Genomic DNA, 11,139 nt, shown 5'->3' on the forward strand with positions numbered 1-11,139 from the left:
CTCAGTACTTGCCATAGACTGTTCATGACAATTTACCTCTGTCTACAATAAACTTGAATGAATCAGACAGAACTGTTGGGAAAAGGGGGGTAGATCAGTTTTACATTTGACTTGACTGACATTACTTAGGTTTTATACTAAGCAATTGTGTAATTTTTCTTTCAAAGATGGATGAACATTTTCTTATATTTTTAATTTACACAATATGGTGAAAATAGCATATATTACAAAATGGTTTTTAGAAATAGAAAAGTGTAACATACTTGGATATCTTTCACTTGATAATCACGATTATTTTTTGGAAGAGTTGAGTTCCTTGGGTTGAAATACATTTTTGAGAAGCAAAAAGAAAATAAGAAAAAAAAGGAAAGGAAAGGAAAAATATTTTCCAAAATTCTGATTCATATGGATGTATGACATTGGAAATGCCTGTGTTATTCTTACTATGATGTGCTCAGTCATAAAATTAAGATTAGAAACAGGAATTCTCATGAGATTACTGAGCCTTCCAGGTTTGATAGGAAATAAAAACAGAAATATATGTCCAATATGTTTTTCCCTTATGAATGTAGTTTCGTTGAAAAGAAAAGTCACAGCCAAAAATTCCTGAGTAGTACTCCCAGTCCTGACACTGACTTGGTCAGTGACCCTGGCAAACTGCCGGACAACTGTGATTTCATTTCCTTCTCTGCAAAGTTAGCAGAATACTTACCTACATCCCAGATGTTGGAAGACTTAATTAATGTCAATGTTTGTGTAAAAATGAAATGCTGTTTACCCAGTAAATGCCAAGTAATTCAGATTTTTTACTCCCACTTTTTGCAGGCACCATAGAGTACAGAAGAAACAACTTGCTAAAATAGTTGGTAATATCAGGAATTCTTGGACCTTTCTTTGCAGCAATAATTGTAAAAAATAATTTATTAACCACTCACATAATAATGAATTTCTGCATATAGTCACCAAATTTTACATACATTGCACTAAACATTTATAACTGAATATGTCAATTATACCTCAATTAACCTGAAAAAATGCATAGTTGTATACTCGTATTGGTCTCCTTACTTAGCCATGCCGAGAATAGTGTCATGGGTTCCTGCTACAGTGAACCTGATGTCTCATTATCTCCTAAGGCCACAGACTGTACATCTATACCATTAATCAGGCATCCTGAAAATTCATGCAATGAATCACAGGGACACTAACATCAATTGTCATGATTCTATTCACATTTCTGAGAAAACAAATTAATGTTCTTGTCTTACTTTTTGTCTCAGCATCTTGTGTCTACTGACACATGCAATTAATCACTTATTTATTCATATTGTTATGCACTTATTGATTGTCTACTATGTGCTAGACACCGTGCTAAGTAAACCCTAGGAATATATTAGTGAGCAAGAAAAAAAGAGTTGTTGGTATTATAAAACATACTCTCAGATGAAATGTAGACATCAAGCATTTGTTTATTAATCATATGTGTAAGTTATCATGATAGGGAAAGCTCAGGGACACCTAGCATGTTATAGAAACTAAGGAATATCTTTGGAAGGAGATGATATTTCAGCTGCAATTTAATGGTGAAAAAGAGTGTGGTCCAAGCAGAGGGAAGAGTATGCACAATAAACCACGAAAATGAGAGAGAACTTAAGGTTCAGGTTGGCCTGGTCTCATACTGAAGTAGTGTGAGATGCAGAACACTTTATCCTAAGGAACGGGAAGTTTTTGAAAGATTTTAGGCAAGGATGTGAGATTACTAGACTCACATTTTTATCAAAAAAAAATCACTCTAATTAGAGTTTGGAGACTGGATGAAGAGAGAACACTAGGGGCAGATATAAATTAGGAGGTCATAAAAATAATTATTTTGCAAGAATTAATGGTGAAGTGGATGAGGCTAGTAGCAGAAAGAGTGTAGAAAAACAGTGATTTGGCAAATGTTTGGAAAATAGAACTAGGTGAACATAGAACTTTATAGGGTTTTTTGAAGGTGAAGTGCAGAGAAGGGGCCAAGAAGGGAAAGCAGGATTCAAGGATTCCTGTCAGGTCTAGAGCTTCAATAAGGCATAGAGGAAACCTTCACTGAGCTAAGAAATACTGAAAGCAAAACACCTTCAGAGGAAAAATGACTTTAGTTGTAGACTCATTAAGTTCACAATGACCAAAAACACCTAGTGAAAACATTTGAGAGGCAGTTTAACTTAAGGCCCACAAAAGTGTTTTGGTGGAAGATAGACTTAGGAATCTTCAATATATAAATTGGAAATAAAGCCAAGACAGAAGAGGACATTGAACGGGGCAAGTATATAGAGTAAGAAGAACATAAGGCCCAGGAAAGAGATTGAGAGGTATCAATATTTAATGAAAGAAGAGAAGCCTACAAAGGAGATTGAAGAGCGGGAGGAGGAAAGGGGAGAGGAAAAAAAAGAAAGAAAGAGGAGGAAAGCCCAGAGAGTCACCACTAGAACTTTGAGAGAAACAGTCTCCCTTACACACTGTAATAGAAGTGATGAAATGAAAACTAATAGTATAGATATTACTCTTTTGAAAGTGACTATGAAAGTAATGTGAGATCTATAGTTTATCAGTGTTGGATAATGTGGAATCAAGGGTGGCTTGGTTGAGATTGGAGATGAGCATATTCAAATGTTAAAACAAAGGAGGCAGTTTGAAGAAAAAGTTGCAGATGGAATAGAACATGAGGATGACGGTAGAACTAGGCCATGAGGAGGTCCAAAGCATAGGGGAATAATTCTGTAGAACAGGAAGAAGGATATCTTTTCCAAATGTATATGGAAGGAAGAAAAAAAATAGGCATGCATGCAAGCAAGGTACAGATATAGTGATGAAAAGTTAAAGAAATTACTTTTAATTAATTTTATTTTCTCTCTGGAGAAGGCCTAGAATGCTTGGGGAGGTGTAAGTCAGAGAAATCTGAAGAATTGAACGAAGTTTAAAACTGTAAATGTGACAAGTAGGAAACTTAACTGATTTGGGAAATCCAAGATTGCTGGGTGGTGTTGATGATACAGTTGATGATATTCTGTAATGCTTATTCTCACTTTATTTTTACCAAAATAATATACCAAATTATATTATATACTGGATATTTATTAGAAAATTTATATTGGATATTACCCAAATTCTACCCATACAATTTTAAGAAGGTTGACCAGGCATACCTGATTACCTGCCTTCCCTCCCAATTTCCCACTGAAATAACAGTAATATTTACAAAAGAAAAATGTTTCCTACAGTGCTGAGAATGAAAATGGAAATCATAAGGAAACCTGAGCTTTTGGTGAATTTTAAATTGAAGAACTGATGGATAAACCAGAGTTTAAAAAGTCACAAGGCAGAATAAATAGGTGAAAGACTGCAGTAGAGGGGTTAGGTTATGCTGGAAAGGCACTGCTTATGAGTGGGAGAATCCAAATAGTATCAGGACACTCAACGAGGAAACTGATTGCAAGACTCTTTATCAACAACTGAGAACACAGAGAACTAAGTAAGAATTTGTATAAGTTGGTAGACAGAACAAGTTACAAATAATGAAATAAATTGAATTGTTATCAGATTCCTCATCAGCAACACTACAGGTTAAAAAAAAGGAGAAATGCCTTCAAAGTCCTAATAGCAAAAATTTTGAATCTAAAATTCTATATCCCATGAAACTATCAAGTATGAAAGAAAAATAAAGGTATTTTTACAAGGCCAAGGACTTAGAAATTTATTTTTACATGTTTTCTGAAAAAAAAAAACAAACAAACTACATAATATTCTCCAACAAAATGAGGAAAAAAAGAAGACATAGTATCCAAGAAAGAGAAGATTTAATTCAAGATTACAAAGAAAAATAATTTCAGGTTGGCAGTGATCAGTTAATTTAAATCCAAGTAGACTGTCTTCAAGAAGAATAACTTGAACAAATACTATAATTACACATTTGAATGATTTCAGGGATAGAGTGAAGTCATGGGATTTATTTGTCACTAACAAAAAAAAAAGGCAATTAGAAATACCAGGGAAAACAAAAATCTGTCTAAGAAATCATTACACAAATATAAAGTGGCATCAAGAAATACCATTTAATTAAATACCATTTGTTAGATCAAGAAAAATAAGTTTAAAAGTAATATTTAAAATTACAAAAGTTATCACTAATAGGAATACTAAAATAAAGTATTAACAAAAATTGGGAGGAAGAGTGAGCAAGAAGAGATGGAAAAATGTACTCACTGTAAGTTGAAATTCTTAATCTTTCATAGCAGAAAACATTGTTTTACCTTTCTTTTTTAATGTATGCAATAAATGAGCAAAGAAGTTCATACTTACACAAATTCAGAACTAGCACTCTTCCTTTACCATGCAGTGGTAGAGTGAAAGCAGCACATATCTTGGAATAAAACAAACTAGGGTTTAAATCCTGGGTCTATTACTTATAAGCTGTGTGTTCATGGCATATTTATGTAAGCTCTCCAAACCTTAGTTGGGGAATAAATTACAGAGTGAGTATTAAGAACCCTGTACAGTGTTTTCTAAATAGTAGTCTCTCAATGAATATCAGTATTGTTTTTATTTATAGAATCTTCTTGAAACAATAACTCAGCATGTGGTATGGTTGATGACTACTTATCACCAGAGATGTGGCTTTATTGTGCAAGTTGCAAAATAAGGTGTCCTGTTTTGCAGTGACATTTAATGTAATTAATTGTCTGAGTAAAAGGAACAAGTGATTTACTGCCTCAGAGAATGAAGGGGGAATCCATAATACCTTGATCTTTGGAGAGCCTCCAAAGTAGTAATTATTCTCACAGACTTAGATGAAGTATTTTAAAAAATTAAGTACCACTTGAATGAAAGCTGAATAGTACACCAAATTTCTTTGCTTTTATTTGAAATAATATTAACTCATTTGTGGGAGAATTGGTTATCTCTTGATCATCCTCTCTTAGTTTTATATGCCTTGATTAAAATAAATTGGAAATTATATTTACTAATGAATAAATGAAGTTCCTTTTGTGAAAACAATTATTTGATAACATGCAGCACACATACGGAAATAAGTGAAATGGCCTCTTGGGATTTTTTCTTTCCTACACTCCTGATTACATGAAGGGGGGTTTCCCTGGATACCCTGGCCTCTTGCTCCACCCTTAGGTCTCCAGGGAAATAGAGTGGGTGACCAGAGCAGTGAGCTTGGAAGGAGGGACTGGATCTTCACAGCTTTGCCCCTTCTGTGTCTCCATCTTGAGCCAAAGGAGAGCTTGTAGTCATCTGTTCTCTTAGTGCCCTAAGTAGTAAACAGAGAGGTTTGGGCCACTCATTCATTGCAACCTGTCCTAGATGAGCAAGTTCAGTTTTGGTGTTCCAAGAGTTGGGAGATCTTTGTTGCAAAAAAATAAAGCCTTTATTCAGTTGCAAGTTTGAACTCCATGCACCTAATTCACTGCTTTCTCTCTCTCTCGCTCTTAAAATTTTTAACTAAGGATGGGCAAAGGAGCCTCCTAAAATCTCAAAATAGCTGGGAACAGCTACATTCAAGCCTTATGTATCTTTGAACAACTTGTTAAACAATTACACACAAAGGAAAGGAGATAAACATAAATGTGAAAACTGTGAAAATGTAAGTAGTTGACTACCCGCTAAGACAATACATATTACACATAATTAACACAGTTTTATATCTTTAATAAATTCTATTTCAAGATAAATTGGCATGTTTTTATTTGGGGCATCCTGTCTTAGTCTCCCAAAAGTGATGAACTCAGCAATAAGCTTCTAAATGTCCACCCTCACCTTTTTGCCCTGAATTGAGGAACTCCAGTACTCAAGGGGACCTATCCATATGGTTCTTATTATTATAAATTTAAAAACAGATTTGTAGCTGTTGTTTCATAATTCTTGCAAAACCTTTCCATTTTGACCAATGGAACAAAGATTTAGATAAAAATAAATAAAAAAATAAGCATAAAAGAATGCATGTCAGGTTCAGGATACAATAACATTTGAGGATCAAATATGTATTAAATTTTTATGTTAATGTTGATAGTACTAGTCAAATCTTAATTTTTCTTTCTAATGAAGTTAAATAAATTAATAAAATATAACTTCTTCTAAATGTCTTCCTAAAGTCTCAGTGCTCTAACAGCTTATTAATTAAAAATGCTTTTGATAAATTATTATAAAGATGGTTCTGTTTGGGGTAATACAAATTGATTTTATTTTGTAAAAAAAATACTTTTTTAAAGTTTGAAATATGAACTAAACCAGACTGGAAACAGAAAGCATATTTAAAAACTATAAGAGCAAAAAAAAAAAAAAAAAAAAAAAAGAAAGAAAAGAAAAAAGAAAGAAAGAAAAAGAGCTTTAAGACCAGTCTTGACCAGTTATCTGTTAATGATGCCAAGAGCAATATTTTTTGTTATTCATATTTTCTACTCAAGGCATTATCAATTATATTTATTTTTAGTTTCTTAAAATATTATATGTAATTGATATCTATGTATCTTAATCATTTTTCAACATAAGAGAATTAATTCAACAATAAAAATGGTATATTAAGACATGTGACATGACATTGAGGCACCTCCATATAATTCTCTAATTTTTGTAAAGTCAATAAATAATTAGTTAATTATGGCTCGATACTTATATAGAACTAGGAGCTCAGTTTCTCATAATAGTTATAAATTTATTAAGAATTAATATTAAGAATTTTCTACTGTGTGATTTCACTCATATGTGGAATTTAAGCAATACAACAGATTGGACATAGAGGAAAGGAAGGAAAAATAAAATAAGATGAAAACAGAGAGGGAAGCAAACCATAAGAGACTCTTAACTATAGGAAAAAACTAAGGGTTCCTGGAGGGGAAATAAGTAGGGGAATGGAGTATTGGGTGATGGGCATTAGGAGGACATTTAATGTAATGAGCACTGGGTGTTATATGCAACTGATGAATCACTAAATACTACTTCTGAAACTAATAATACAGTATGTGTTAACTAAACTGAATTTAAATAAATTTCTTTTGAAAAAGAATTTTCTATCATTTTTGATTGATACCATGGAAATCAGATTTCCTTTTTTTCTTTTCTTTTAGAGTTAATTTTGGTTAAATATTTCATTATATTGAAGGGAGATATCTTAAAGTTAGATGTCTTCATTATAAAAAGGTGTCCTTATAGGGGCGCCTGGGTGGCACAGTGGTTGAGCGTCTGCCTTTGGCTCAGGGCGTGATCCTGGCATTATGGGATCGAGCCCCACATCAGGCTGCTCCGCTAGGAGCCTGCTTCTTCCTCTCCCACTCCCCCTGCTTGTGTTCCCTCTCTCGCTGGCTGTTTCTATCTCTGTCAAATAAATAAATAAAATCTTTAAAAAATAAAAAATAAAAAGGTGTCCTTATTATTTTGATGACTACCCATAAAAATCATTCATTTGTTCCAGAAGGTGTATTTGGAACGAAGAAGAAGAAAGAAGAAGAAGAAGAAGAAGAAGAAGAAGAAGAAGAAGAAGAAGAAGAAGAAGAAGAAGAAGGAGAAGGAGAAGGAGAAGGAGAAGGAGAAGGAGAAAGAAAGGAGAAAGGAAAGAAGAAAAAGAAAAAGATATTTTAAAAATAAAAATATATGTGACTCTATGTCACATGCCTCCAAGTCAATTAAATTTTCTACTATTTTCATACTTGGATATAGTAGTCTTCTAGATATTTAAAGATTTTGAGGTTGAATGTATCTTAGTTTGCCTCTAAATAACATCGAAACCACCTGCTTAGAGGTCAACGATTTCAGCAAACTCTTTGGTCACATACAAACAATGAGCCTTATTTCAACTATAAATAGTTCAACTATTTTGCATTCAAAAAGACATCAGCATTTAAGAATCTTTTTTAGATTGGAAATAGTAAAGCTTCCTTTAAGTTAGTAAGCCAATTATAATATTTTAAAATTATTTACTTGTCAATTATTTAACTTCAGTAGTGGACATGATTTAATAGCATTTTAATGGTAAAAAGTAGGCTAGGTATTTTTCTATAAAAGGTGGTTTCAAGGGGCACCTGGGTGGCTCAGTAGGTTAAGCATCTGCCTTCAGCTCAGGTCATGAACCCAGGGTCCTGGGATTGAGCCCAGCATTGGGCTCCCTGCTCAGCAGGTAGTCTGCTTCTCCTTCTCCCTTTGCTCCTGCCCCCCCCCATGCCACCGCTTGCTCTCTCAAATAGATAAGACCTTTTTTTAAAAAAATAGTTGTTTTCAAAACCTTAGTAGCACATAGAATAGCATAATTGAAAAAAAAACAGTTTAATTGGGATAGATAGAAGCGATTTCAGATTCAATTCTGCATTTTTTTAGTGTTTAAATCTATAAAAATATTCAAAAATGACAATGGGCTTAAACTTTATTTTTTTAAAATAAACTTTTCAATCTGCCTAGATATATGTTATCTCACAAGGTTTTGCCAGGCATTTATTAGTGATCCTAAGTGTAAACTTCTTACCTCCCACCTCCATAGGACAAAACTCCATTCATAAACACAGGAGGCCCACACAGATGCAAATGCAACATACTTAGTTTTTGTTGCAGATCAGAAATCATACAAATTTTATTTGAATTTCAGGAAGACATTCTGTCAGTTTAGAAACCCTCAGGAATATAAATCAATTAGTCTTAATGTACAGCCATTAAAAATATTTTGAAGTACATAAAGTACAAAAATAAAGTCAATCAAATTATTTTCTTAAAGTTTTTAAAGTGTAAAATATGTCACGAGTGATCTGGAAAAAATAAAGAAGTCCAAAATGTGAAAGTAAATGAAAATGTGAAGGAAAGAAGTTGAATTCAATAAAACAAGTAATAAATCACTAGTTTGATCCAATTTTTCACCTTCTTTGTGGTTGTGCTGGCATCAAATAGACACACACCATGTGTATGTGACAGGTGTATGACTTATCTAGGGCTACAAACCTTCTTTTTAGTGTAAAAGGAAAATGAGTCATTTAGTTTCATGTGCCCAAGTTCCTGGCAGAAGGCATACTTAGTGAATTACTGGTTTGTACAAAACACTGTTTGATACCCCAGCTCTGAAGGATTTCACAATGCTTCAACTGGAAATAGAAAAGAATAATTACAAATGGTCCCTAAAATATGAAAATTTTGCTTGAAAAGAACACATTTTTCACAGAAAATTTTGAAGTTTTGTCAGTTATGCGAAGCAATTTGCAATTACGTGTGTGTGTGTGTATATATATATATATATATATATATATATATATATATATATATATGATTTTCAGAACTTATTGTGATGTTCTGATCCTCTTCCTAAAAAGAATGCAAAATCATTCTCATTGGTTCTTGCTTTTTCTACTTCCCCATAAGTTTTTTTTTTCTTAAAGATTTTTATTTATTTATTTATTTATTTGACAGAGAGACAGCCAACGAGAGAGGAAACACAAGCAGGGGGAGTGGGAGAGGAAGAAGCAGGCTCCCAGCGGAAGAGCCTGATGCGGGGCTTGATCCCAGGGACCTGGGATCACGCCCTGAGCCAAAGGCAGACGCTTAACGACTGAGCCACCCAGGCACCCGCCCCCCCCCATAAGTTTTATATACAGTATTTGTTTCATCAGTGTCTTCTTGGTCATCCCCTAAATGGGAACAAGAGAAATATATGAAGAAAATAAGGAAAGCAGACACTTACTTTCTTAAGTACTTACTTAAGCAGACACTTTCTTAAGTACTTTCTTACTTCTTACTTACTTAATCCTACTCCTCTGAATGACCTGATGAGCTTGTACATTTACCAACCTTCCCCTGCCAACCTTCATATGCAGCACAATTTGAATACATCACCAAATGGTTTTATCAAGAGAAAGTCACAGCATAAAGGCTAATTTATAAACACTTAATAATTATTATTAATTATTAATAGAGTGTTTAACTGTTAACCAAAATGCATTACTTTCATGTAATAGTTCCTCTACATCTTCCCTTTTTAACATTTTTGCCATCATATTATTTTACTATTGGGAAAAAAATATCAAACTACAATATTTGCAACATCAAGGGAAGAAAACGCACAATGTATGATGGAAATAGGAAATAGAAAAGATGTCGAAAATAACAGTTTAGATTAAATTCATGTACAAAATGTTACTTCTTGTATTGCTGACATTATTATTATTTGTAGTCCTCCTCATTCCATGAAAGGAGTTAAGGCAACATACAAAGTTCTGTACCTTAAAACAGAGGAGAAGAAGAGTATTGCAAGGAAAAGGGGGAAAAAGAAAGAAAGAGAATGGAAATCAAGAGCTCCTGATCATATATGTGATTTGAGCTTTTTATCTCTAATTATAAAATGATGTTATTTACAATTTAGACATGAGCAGAGTTGTAGAGTTAAATATAAGGGCAATCAAGATATTCCTGGAGTTTTCATTACTTTAGAGTCACATTGAAGATGAGTGTACTCACCACATCACAGTGACTAGGGGATGGGGGAAAAAGGCTTTCATTGTTTTCTACAAACTTGGTTCCTTTAAATCAAAGGGATAGAGAGGCCACAAATTTTGTTTTCCAAAGCTGCCTGCCCAGAGGTACTATGAAAAAAAAATGTGAGCAAGAAAAATAAATAAATAAAAGGTATCCAAATTGGAAAAGAAGAATTATGATATGATGTAGATGAAATGATGCAGATGACATGACATTATACGTAGAAAACCATAAAGACTTCACTGAAAAAGCATTAGAACTAATATATGAATTCAGGAAAGTTACAGGATATCAAATTACAATAATCAATATACAATATACAATAATCAATATAAAAATCTGTTACATTTGTATATACTAATAATTATTAGATAAGTAAATTACGAAAACAATCCCATTTGCAATTATATAAAAACAAATATCTTGGAATAAATTAAACCAAGGAGGTCAAAGACCTATACACTGAAAACTAGAAGACAATTATAAGAGAAATTAAAGAAACATAAGTAAATGGAAAGATAGTCTGTGCTCATGAGAATTAATATCGTTAAAATGTTCATACTCCAAAAGCAATTTGCAGATTCAATGAAATCCTATTAAATTTCCAATGGTATTGTTCATAGAAATAAAAAAAGTCCTAAAATTTTTATG

The 11,139-nt window shown here is 33.0% G+C and overlaps 1 long non-coding RNA gene across 1 annotated transcript in view; it reads left to right on the forward strand.

Moving 5' to 3' along the window:
• Positions 1 to 9,229, forward strand: part of LOC130542171 (uncharacterized) — a 30,151-nt gene extending 20,922 nt beyond the window's left edge. Inside the window, exon 3 of the long non-coding RNA XR_008956534.1 lies at positions 7,454 to 9,229. This is a non-coding gene — a long non-coding RNA (uncharacterized LOC130542171). The remainder of the gene's footprint in view (positions 1 to 7,453) is intronic.
• Positions 9,230 to 11,139: the final 1,910 nt, after the last annotated feature.

Source organism: Ursus arctos, unplaced genomic scaffold (assembly GCF_023065955.2).
Source record: "Ursus arctos isolate Adak ecotype North America unplaced genomic scaffold, UrsArc2.0 scaffold_30, whole genome shotgun sequence".
NCBI classification, from domain to species: Eukaryota; Metazoa; Chordata; class Mammalia; order Carnivora; family Ursidae; genus Ursus; species Ursus arctos.